Genomic DNA, 12,282 nt, shown 5'->3' with positions numbered 1-12,282 from the left:
AAAGTCCCTTAAAAATAAATAAACTTGACTACCTTTAGTTTAAAATCAGATTTAACTGGTTCACAAGATAATTTTATTCTGATTTGACAAATTACAATTTTTTAATGTGTATGATGTCAACAAATATCTTGGAAGTGGGGCGTTGGTTAAGCTCAGTGGGTAGAGCAAGAGTCCCATATAAAGAGGCCGTTTGCTGCAGGTCATCCCGCACTCTCTTTTCCAATATTTTCTGTCTCTCTTCAGCTGTCCTTTCAATAAAGATAAAAAAAAATATCTTGGAAGCATTCAATTAACCTTGATTGTAACCACAAACCACCATGTACAAAAGAAAGGACGACATGACAGCTCCCTTAAAATGCAGCTAAAGCATCTCTATTGCCCCCCTGCTGACTGGCTTCTTATCGTGCTGATTTATGTCTAAGTGTTAATTTTTCTCACGTTTACTTTTAATTAGATATTTGATGCTATAAAAAGGGGGTGTGACCTCATGATTGACAGCTCTGCTGACAAAGTGGGCTCCTGCAACGTTCTGTTCCCGAGTAGCAGAGTAGAGGAGGAAGGGCAAGAGGAGATAACAATAATAACAATAACAATAACAATAACAATAACAATAACAATAACTTTATTGATCCCCAAAGGTAAAGAGATGTAACTAACACTAACATTACAGTCATTGAACTTTCCATAAGCATGAATATCTGCTTCAGACCAACACAACAAGCTGTTCTGCTGCAGACTGAGCCTACCTGAGGGTCCAACATGTCAAGGCCACAAGAGGCGGGGCGTCAATACTGCAGCTCCACTAGCTGATCTCTACTGCACACACTCTGGATACAAATGTGCAAGATGGCAGCGCCCGCTGCTGGGGGCATTTTGGCTCTTATTCAACAAGGGTAGGTGGAGGTGCGTCGTCCATCTTTATATCCAGTCAATGGTTGTTACACTTCTTTGACTAGATTCTGCTTGGTCAGTTATGACATTCAACAGTTAATTTTGCAGAGCAGACCGCTGCTGTAAATACCTGACAGTTGCTACAGACACAGTTATGATTACAGACTCTAGAGGACTACATCCCATCATATCAATCCACAGAATGTTAAATGTGATGTCAGCCCGTTCATAGAAATTTGTCTATGAGCCTTTTGACACTTGCAGGAAGAAGAAAACAATGCAGCGAAGCAATTAGAGGTAAAAGGACACAAAGAGTTAAATTAACTAGAAATGAACTAAATTAAAGCAGACAGACCTGAAGAAAACACTAAACAGAACACGGTGTGGGATACAGGGGTGTTTAAAGATAGTGAATGGAAAAGGAAAGGATCTGCACTGATTCTCACGTTCACCTTGTTTTACTTCACCATGAGTGGAAATGTTCAGTTTAATGTGAGTTATAACCGCTAAGAGAGATAATGTAAGAAGGCTGCTGATAAAATGTCATCATTATTAAATTATTCAAATTATTTTCAAATTATTACTTTGTGTCAAATTTTGAATTTCTGTAGTAAGTGTAAAAGGGGTGATAACATGTAGGGTTCTTATAATCTCCCTGTCATGGTTAATTTCCACTATAATAACCCCCTTGCTGTACATTATCATGTACTTACATACTGTAGGTATTTTGGTCATTAGTCATTTTTGACTGAGTGGTCGACAAGCAGACGACAAATGGGAATTAAAAAGGATTTTTTTCTCCAAGTTTCTATTGTTACCTGTAACTTGTTTTCAACACATTCATGTGTTATGAAGCAAGGTGTGCCTAATGGAATGTGCAGCCTGGGTAGTATAAGGAATGGCACCAAACATAGGGTAATGTACTTCACTAATTCACTTTCTAAAATCATCTTACTCATTATTAAGAAATTAAATAAGTGCATTTCCAAAATATCCATAAGGTCATCAGGAAATCTACCTGCTAGCTGGTTCAATGGTAAGGAACTACATCGTTGGGTTATGTTTGTTTTGTTCAAAGCTTAAGTGAGGATCCAGCAAGGAACATACGAAGAAGGAAACTACACTGATCAGCAATAACATTATGACCAGCTGTCTAATATTATGTAGGTCCCTCTTTTGCTGCCAAAACGGCCCTGACCTGCCGGGGCGTGGACTCCACCAGACCTGACCTCTGAGGGTGTGCTGAGGTATCTGGCGCCAAGACGTTAGCAGCAGATCCTTTTGAGTTGCGAGGTGGGGCCTCCATGGATCGGACTTGTTTGTCCAGCACATCCCACAGATGCTCGATTGGATTGAGATTTGGGGAATTTAGAGGCCAAGTCAACACCTTGAACTCGTCGTGTTCCTCAAACCATTCCTGAACCATGTCTGCAGTGTGGCAGGGCGCATTAGCCTGCTGAAAGAGGCCACTGCCATTAGGGAATACTGTTTCCATGAAGGGGTGTACTTGGTCTGCAACAATGTTTAGGTAGGTGGTACGTGTCATAGTGACATCCACATGAATAGCAGGACCCAAGGTTTCCCAGCAGAACATTGTCCAAAGCATCACACTGCCTCTGCCGGCTCGCCTTCTTCCCATAGTGCATCCTGGTGCCATGTCTTCCCAGGTAAGAGACGCACACACACCCGGCCATCCACATGATGGAAAAGAAAACATCAGACCAGGACACCTTCTTCCATTGCTCCATGGTCCAGTTTTGATGCTCACATGCCCATAGTTGATGCTTTTGGCGTGAGACAGTGGGTCACCCTGACTGATCTGCGGCTACGCAACCCCACACACAACAAACTGATGCTCTGTGTGTTCTGACACCTTTCTTTCAGAACTAGCATTAATTTGGCCCTTGTCAAAGTTGCTCACATCCTTGGGGTTTTCTTGCTGCCTAACATATCCCACCCACAGGTTATTCATTTCACCTGTCAGTGGTTATAATGTTATGGCTGATTGGTGTAAACATATTTCTAAGCCCCTTCGTGCTTTGGGCTGCAACTTTGTCAAACTCCTTTATCTTTACAGAACTGATGTTACATTTGTAACCCACAGCTTATATGTAGTTATACTACAACAGTATGGTCTAGACCTGCTCTGTTTGTAAAGCGCTTTGCTTATTTTTTGGCGCTGTATAAATAAAATTGATTGATTAATCGCGTTATTAAGAAGCTATACATTTATTTCTAAATTTCGGCTACACATTTTACCAATAATGAATCACATGTTAGGCTGTGTTGTTCGTGATTTGACAAATGCAGCGCAGCATTCACATGGTTACGTTGCTGATTCCATGCAGTAGAAATAAGCAGATGATTCCTCTGAGAGTAATGAGCTTTTGCAGTCTAGAGGCTCAATTATAAACACTTGCCCCCTCCCACCTCCATTTTAAAAGTGTGAAGCCCGAGGAGACGTGGAGTGGAATTCCAACCAGGACGATGAAAGAGAATCTAATGAATCAAAACCAATCCTATTAGTTCCAGCCCACATCTCCATACTGTGGTCCTTTTTCTGCACAACAATCCACCGCATGATTTCACACAAGCTGGGGAACCGGGGGGTTTCAGCAGGGTGGGATAGGGGGTCTGAAACCTTTCAACCTGGAGGGACTTGTTGCCTTTAATTGACCGCATGATTACCGCAAAACATGATCTTAGCCCCCTGCAGAAAGTGGCACCAAGAAACCAGCCATTTAAAGTTCAACTACAACGAGGGGAAGGAGTTCAGCAGGAGAAGACATGTCTTTAACTTCAAAAGAAACTCTTTAGTTCAATCGCTGAAGACAGAATTTCCTTCTTCAGAAAATTCAGACACAGTTTCTATTTTCGGGTCACAATGCAAAAGTTGTTTACACTAATTTCTCGTTGCCTTCAAGTCGACAAACTCAAGGTCTTAACATTCCCTGAGGTGTCGAAGATCTGACAGTCTTTCTTGGCATACTCTCTTTCTCACACTCTCTCTCTACCTCACCTTTTAATCTTACTCCACCATCTTTCTCTCGTTCCTCTCCTCATTTTAATTTTTGAGACTAAACTCTGTCTCAGGGGAGTGGGAAAATGAGCAGAACAAAGCATGTGGGGGTTTGAGGATCATTTGGAAACAGGGAGACAGTCTTTGTGGAGCAGCCAGCTGGACATATAAAGAGACGGGGGCGGGCGAGATAGAGAAAGGGGGAGCGTTGTGAGGGCAAAGAGGTGTGAGCAGAAAGCTCAGGGAGCTTGGTTTTGAGACTGTGGAGGGGACGGGGGTCTCTCCTCTCTGGTAGATCCTGCATTCAGATGCACTCATGCAGAACTTCTGGCTTGCCGTTCACATCCTCGACCATCTCGCCCTCTGTTTGTGATACGGACACCGTCACCGCCCCGCCCCGCTCTCACAACACCGACAATCCATTAAAGGTTTCAGGAAGGATTTCGGAGCACTTATCCCAAAAGAATGTCATTCACTTCATGTTAAATCAAGCAGATGGCAATGTTTGCCGTCCTTTCACCAAGATTGGTAAATAAATCTTGATGAGTGCTCCATGGGGTAAAACTAAAAATGAACAAGTTTCAATCAGGCTTGGATTAAATAAAGGTTTAATAGCAACAAGTGGATGTTTGGCAAACCTGAAGACATCAGAGTTCACAGGCTGGGTGTTTGTCGAAGCTGTGAAAGAGCTGGTGACAGAATGTGGAAATGAACCGGGGCCTCGTCACCAGAGTAACAAACTATGCAGGTTTACAGCCAAGAGTAGTTTTTTCTCAGCACGGCTTGTTGTGCTCTATTATGCGCTTTTGTATAAGCCAGGGATGCTATCATTGCAACACACCAGGGGGGCAGAATCCTCAAACCGAAACCCTGGTGTCACCCTGGCCTTTTACCTCTCTCTCAGGGAGGATTTGCCCTAAAGCTCTGCCTCTCAGGGGACGAAGAAGACCCAGATTAGAGGTCAGGTCGCTCACCAAAGGCCCTCCGCTGCTTGAACATGACGCCCCATCGCCGGCCTAAGCTCGCCTGTGGGGGGGTCCTTTTTGACAGTGTTGAGGACATGATTGAGTATTGGCCAGGCTTAGAAAGGCAGGGAGACACTGATCAAAGAGGATGTTCACAATTTACCATATTTACACGGCAGATCAAACGCTGTGGGACGCTCAAATGCTGTTATAATGTTATACTGCTGTTTTCCAGGTTGCTAGGCACATACATTTCTGACAATGATTATCATTTCATCGCTTCTGGGTTGATCAGCGACTGACAAGACAATGGCCAATAAAAATCTGGAGGGAAATCTGGCCATATTTGACAACATATTAGCTGTGGTCAGACAACAGCTAACATTAGCATTCAGCCCCTTGCTAATATTACCACTAGCTAGGAAGTGGCTGACACAAATAGTAGTAGTAGTAGTATAGTATTAGCCTACCAGTACAAAAGGGAAGGCGTAACCTCCTAGCTAACGTTACATAACACAATGTTAGCTAGGATGTGGCTGAATGCTAACATTAGCTGTTGTCAAAAGGTAGCTAATGTGTTATAAAAGATGTTGTTTTCCTTTGAAATATGCCCCCATGTCTCACCAGATTTTCTCTCTTCCATGTCGTTTCAGTTACTCTTTGATCTGAAAGCGATGAAATGATAATGTTTTGTCAGACTCTATATTCATACAAGATACAACCTTTAATACAGCAGTAGGCTAAAACATTATGGCAGCAATTGAGCTTCCCACACATAGTGTGAAGCAGAGGAAAATTGCCGCCATATGAATATGGTGTATAGTTGAACATGGGTGGCCACAGTGGTCTACAGAGCGTGCTCAGTTGTTGCAGGGCTTTTACAGGCAAGTGTTATAATTAGGGGTATCAAAATAACGTTAATTTTGAATAATTAATTACAGGAAAAATGATGCGTCAAAAAAATCTATACAGATTAATCGCACTCTGTTATATCCCCTGACTTCATACGTCACTGAGCATACAACCGTATACAGCAGCGTTGAAAACATGTCGGAAACACATGACAAAAGGTTACCTGGCTTTTCATTCTTATTATTTTACTGATCTGAGATCATCCAATAAATAAGTGGACAATTTGCCCTCACTCTCTGCCCCTCCTATACCTGTGGCCAGGAGGGTTAACACATGCTCTACAGAGAAACACACACACACAAACACATACGCACACACACACACACACACACACATAGAGTCCTCTGGAACATCCCTACTGTAAATTCATCGATTGAGCGGCATTCTTTTCCTTTTAAATTGAATCTCAATCTGTCGCTGTTTTAAAGCTTGTAATAAGTGCCAAATTCATTTAGTAACAATCAATCATTTTGAGATGGAACTTTATTAATAACACACCTCATCCACACACGGCTCACGTGCTGTGAAACCTGAATCTGTAAGAGACTGCTGATGAAGATGGTCACCAAAGCAGACAGAGAAACAGACAGAAAGATGGGGAGGGGCAGGCAGCTGTGTGCAGGGGTGCAGGTGTGTTGGGGGGAATGAAGGGAAGCTAAGCGATCAGGTCAATTACTACATTGAAGTTTCCCTTTGAACGTCTGCTTCAGACCAACGCAAAGCCAACATGCTGGATCTTTGCAATTTTTTCCTGTGTGTGTTTTGGTTACCGATCTCTACTGCACAACTCTGGCTCCAAATGACGTCACTGGTGCAAGATGGCAGCACCCGTCACAGGGTGTTCTGGGGTATTATATGGAGATGCATCATCCATCTTTATATACATTAATTGGTTATGTCAAGTTGGTAAAGAAACCTGTAGCTGATCAGTTTACACTGGTGAACATGCTGTTCTGACATAGATCACACTTATCGTAATGCCCAAATCAGATTCCAGCCTCTCTCTTGATGTATATTTTGCTTTGGAAATTGATCCATCCTTGTGGAGTTTATCCTGCTAATAAATTGCCTTGAAAATTGCTACTGTTAATAACCACCACCTTTGTCAGCTCAGGTGATATCAATTGTTTATATTAACCTTCCTTTTTTCAGGAAGTCTCCCTGTTGCAAACATCAAAAGTAGAGACCAAAAGTAGACCTTACTAAACTGCAACAGTTTCACAAAGGTTATTGTGGTTATTGTTGTTAACACGACCACGACGTCATGGTAACATTGTGCCTGCTCTCGATGTTGGTACAGACGTGTTGCTAATAACAGATGAACATCCTGTTTTTGGCAAATTGGTACTTTCAATTGAAAATTTTAAAATTAAATACATAATATTTATAATTTTAACCAAATGACCCTGGTTTCCCTTATAATGAGATGCCATCTTTATTTTGTCGATAGTTGTACACATGAATTGATGCAACACAGAGAAATGGCCAAAGCCTGGAACAATCCTCAGAATAGGGATGGCGTCCAGTGTGTTTTTGTCAGCATGCAGATAGAAAGCAGATTTTATCAGAGGTGTAATCTGCGTTCACTCTGGGAGTCCACTCCATCCAGACACACTGACTGTGTTTGAAATTAAAGCAGAACTTTTGTGACAAGCTTGACTTGGTACTTTTGTTTGCTTCTAATGGCTGAGCCAAGATGATGTATGAGACTCATACTGTGCAGACAGGCAGCTACAAATTTGCCTGGAGAGTTGACTGGTGGGAGGTTGGGCGGTAAGCGAGGGGGGGCTGGAAGAAAGAGAAGCCTTTGTACCCATTTTGTCTTTTTGAAGCTGTTGTTTGTGAAAAGAAACAACATTCTTGTGGTCCCATAATTTACATCTCAACAACTCAAAATGGAAATTGTACTTTGTTAAGCAGAATGAAAAGTTCTTCTACAATTTACTCAGAAATAATTCATCTTTTTATTTGTCCAATTATTATAAATAAAAAAAGCTTTCAGAATGATGGGAGCAGCAATTTAATTATTCTCCTCTACATAGGAAATTCAACTGTTGCGTTGACTTGGATCAGTCACATGGTCCAGGTTTGATTAATGGAACTGATCTGACCTGCCTCTCTGCATTACCTCCCCCTTATTTCAACCTCCCCCCCACACCCCGTATCCCCTGCAGAATGAATGGCACAGATGTTGTTGGACAAGACAGTACCCCTTGGTCCCCTCTCCCTCACTACTCGCTCAGCATGAGGTCTGCAGCTTGTTTTTTTGATCATTGTTTCCCCCCAGCGTCACCCTCCTCGGGGGGGAGAGAAGGACCCAAAGAGGAGGGAGACCAGGAGCAGCCAATTCCAACAGGGAGGGAGCAAGAGCACACAGCCATGCCTGAGGAGGAAAACATGCTGTTTAACTATTACCTATTAAAAAGCGGTGCGTAGGACAGGTCACACAATTGGGGGATTCAGGGTATGGATGGAACAGCAGAGCTGAAGTAGCAGGCGTTTTGGGGTCTTGCATCCAGGAAGTATTGACTGAAGATGCGGGTGGGTGCGTGGCTTCTGTGGGTGTCCTGCTTCTACACCTGGGCAGAGTACTCACACAGGTGCGCATGCCAGGACATTTGTGAATCATTGGCAGGACTGGACAAGAGGTCAAAGAGCCGGGTCAAGGAGCATGTCCGTCACAGAGTCGGACTCCAGCACACACCTCACAGGAGGGGGCCACACCGCAGGAAAGGTGAGCAAGTCACTCACACAAGTGTTCACACTGACCTGCTGCAGGTGTTTTCTATCCAAGGTCTGTGCTTTAAGGTGTAAAGTTAGGACACAAAGAAAGAATAGACAGAGTTGTATCATATAAGCTAAGATCAGCTGCTAATTAAACCAATTAGGAAATAATTTTCAAATATAAATCAGTCTGAATGTGTTAAAACAGGTGCTTAACTTCACAGACCCCAGTGCTATGTAAAAATAAAACAAATGTTTAATTAAACATTATACTTCACTTTAAATATATATGTTTTGTTTCCTCTGAGTAGTAAAACCACAGATGTAGGAAAGTACTGCAAAAACTTGCACACTTGCACATTGCACAATAACTTTGCCAAAAGGTTATTAACAGTCAAAGAAATACACAAAAATACTAAACTATTTTATCCTACATAGGAGCAGGAAGAAACAACACCATGAGTTAAGAGTTACTTATAAATCTGATGTGAGATCGTGGAGGTTAGCTGCTTTGCAACAAGTACTGTCAGCATTGATTAAGGACATAGAACTCACTGTTGTACACCTTTTGTATTAAACTATGGTAAAATGGGTTCATGTGACAGTGTTTAAGTAATCCTGTTTACAAGAAATTCTCATGCATCTCTATAAGAATGTTTGCTGTTAAGACCAAACACTACAGTTTATTAAGAGGAATAAATCAAGTCTTGTGTAAAAGAAGTCACAATTTACGGTTTAAAAGCCTTTTTGGTGCCACAGAGAAATCATCTGTTTGCTACAATTAGATGCTCGAACTATGAAAACAAATGTGAGTGTTTTTTGCAGAGCACAACACTGATCTGCTCATTTCTAAAGGTGCAACTGCAAAAGACACAAAAGTGCATATCATAAAGTAAAGTAATGCATATAATATTTTATATAGTCTTATTGAACACATTGATTGGAATGTGGAAATTATAATCATACAATTAAAGTGTGTCTGAGAGAATAAACTAGTCTTGTAGGCATAAAGATAAACATGTTGCTGCATCCCCACTCTCCCCACTCTTTGATTATTTTAATGAGTCTCTAGGAAATAGAGTCACAGAATACATTTTTCTTAAACCAGCATAAATCAGTCGTTCATGTTGACACTCATTGTTGATTCCTTTACAAAATAACACTTGAATAACACTCAGAATTTACTCTGAAGTCACTTTTTATCACATTCCTCACTCTAGCTGACACATTTTTTCTCTTTCTTACTCCATCCCGCCCTCTGTGCCTCGTTCCTACACTTCCCCCGACCTTTGCTCTGCAGCCTGAAAGAGGTCCCTCTACTCTGCACATCCCAGTGCAGCAGCATTCCCATGGCTTGTGTTTAGCCGGGACTCATCCTTCATCCTCTCTAAAGCTTTTGTTGCACACTGAAAGCTGGCCTATGCTGGGGCCATCAGGCCCAAGTTGTTGGATCAATATAAACATCCATCACTTAGCCCCGGGCCTTTCTGAGGCGCACAATGAACAGCTCACTAAACAATGTGTTATTTATGTGCACCATTGGAAGGAATGAACTCGAGGTAGTTCACTTATTTGTGGGTCGCTTTTGTTTTTCTCTGATGGAATTTGGAAGGAACTCGGCTGGGTGTTTTTTTTTTTTTTGTATCCCTCCCAAAGTTACATTTGAGCAAGTTGCATTTACTTTTCTACCTGATACCATCACATCACAGTTAATGGAGTAGATCTCTTAATGCCTGGGACAGAAGTTCCCAAGCTTAGCAGACATTGTTCCACTATGTACCGAACTACATATATATGATGCTACTAAAATTTTGAAACTTGTAATTTGAGCTAAACCTTAACCAACATACCCAAACCAGGAGGAGTCATTGGACAGGAGCAGAGAGAGACCTGTTAGTTTGCAGCCAGTATCAGCCTAGTATCACACTGGGTGCCACAGCTGTTACAGATCACACTAATTAGCAACACACAGAAGAATCAGAGGAACAGGTCATTACCAGAACCAACACCAGGGGTCACCACAGTGCAGTCAGCATTAGTAGCTTTGTACTTACCAGCTCTGGACATTTGATGACTCTTCATTCTCCTGAATCAAGAACTGAAAAGTCACAATCCAGTTGTGGTTAGCTCTCTCTTCTCTCCTCTTTTAAAGATGAGGGAGTAGGTAGAGCGTAGAGCCTGATCCGGTGGGGGTGAGTGCCAGCCTCAGACAGGGCTCCTCACCCTGGCTCTGCCTTCTCCGTCTTCACACACACCTCTCTACAAACTCTTCTCTCTATCCTTCTCTCTATGTTTTTCTCTTTTGTGTTTAAAACTTTGTTGTAGTGTCAGCGTTGTCAATACCTGGAGCTTGCATGGTGGAGCCTGGGTCTGTTGAAGTTGGCAATGCTGCTTGGGTGTCGATGGTAGGTCAGGTTAATTATAAGTATTGTCATGGGGGCATGAGAGGAGAGGTTTCTTCACTGAGCGCTTATCCTTATCATTAGGGCACAAGTATCTTGTGTTTAATCAGATAGCTAATGTTAATAGTTAAGTCAGACATCACAACACTCGTCTCCTAAATTGATAAGCACTGGCCAATTATGTTTTAAAAATATTTAAAAGATTTTTTTGAGCTATAGCAGTGTAATAAATATAATACATCATAACTTTTATCTCTAATAGAATTACAAAGTGCAAATGTAAGGCCTTTCAGCAAGGTGCTCGTGTGCCATCAGTGGTACACGCACCATAGTTTGGTAATCAACAGCCTCGGCTTTACACTTTACAATTTTATGATTTATATTGTATTGTAAAATTATTTTTTTAACATTACAACTTAAAAAAACACTTGACATTATACAGTCCTGAAACTTAACTTATAGAGCGGAGATAAATAACAATAATAATAAAGGAATAATATGACATATGACTATTAATATAACATATGACCTTGTTGACGAGGCTGGCAGCAGAGGGGAAGAAACTATTCCTGTCGGGAGGTTTTGGTCCTGATGGACCGCAGCATCTTGCCAGAGGGAAGGGTCTCAAAGAGACTGTGTCCGGGGTGAGAGGGGTCAGCCACAATCTTACCTGCACACCTCGGGTTCCTGGAGGTGTTCAGGTCCTCGAGAGATGGCAGATTGCAGCCAATCACACTCTCTGAAGAGCAACATAGATCATAGATAATAGAGATATTGATTCCAGTATAATTTATCCTTAGAAATAATATAAGTAAAGATCAGATATTTCACATGTGAATATGTAATCCTCCCACCTGTCAGTCAAAAGTTTGTCAACCTTCCACATACTTTACAATTTTATACTAACAACAAATCACACAAAGAGTGCACCACTGGACATCAGTGGAACTGTGACATTGGAAAGTTGATGCGATGAAGCTGTCCCCAGGCGTATACCTATTGTTTCAAGTTTTCCAAGATCTCCCAAGAGATTTTGAAACCCCTCGATTTGTAATAAGTTTGATTTTCTTGCAGCTTTTAATGCATCTGAATTTTCTTTTTGCATTTTAAAATGTTGTATTTTATGCTAACCATACTGACATTTTTGAGTTAACTCACTTTTTCCAGTCTGAACTTCATACTTGAAAACTTTCTATTAATTGAATCAATTAAATACTCATATCCTGTAATTATAAGGTCGCTCAAGTACACGTATTTGTGATTCTGCATTTCAGGATTTCAGGATTTTTTTTAGACATTTCAAGTGACGGGAAAACACACTATAGAGACTCAGCCCCAGTACAAACAGCTTACTTACAGAGTGAATTCT

Source organism: Semicossyphus pulcher, unplaced genomic scaffold (assembly GCF_022749685.1).
Source record: "Semicossyphus pulcher isolate SPU_LCO1_2020_fin unplaced genomic scaffold, fSemPul1.0.p SCAF_10, whole genome shotgun sequence".
NCBI lineage: Eukaryota > Metazoa > Chordata > Actinopteri > Labriformes > Labridae > Semicossyphus > Semicossyphus pulcher.
Note: the sequence above shows the minus strand (reverse complement) of the source record.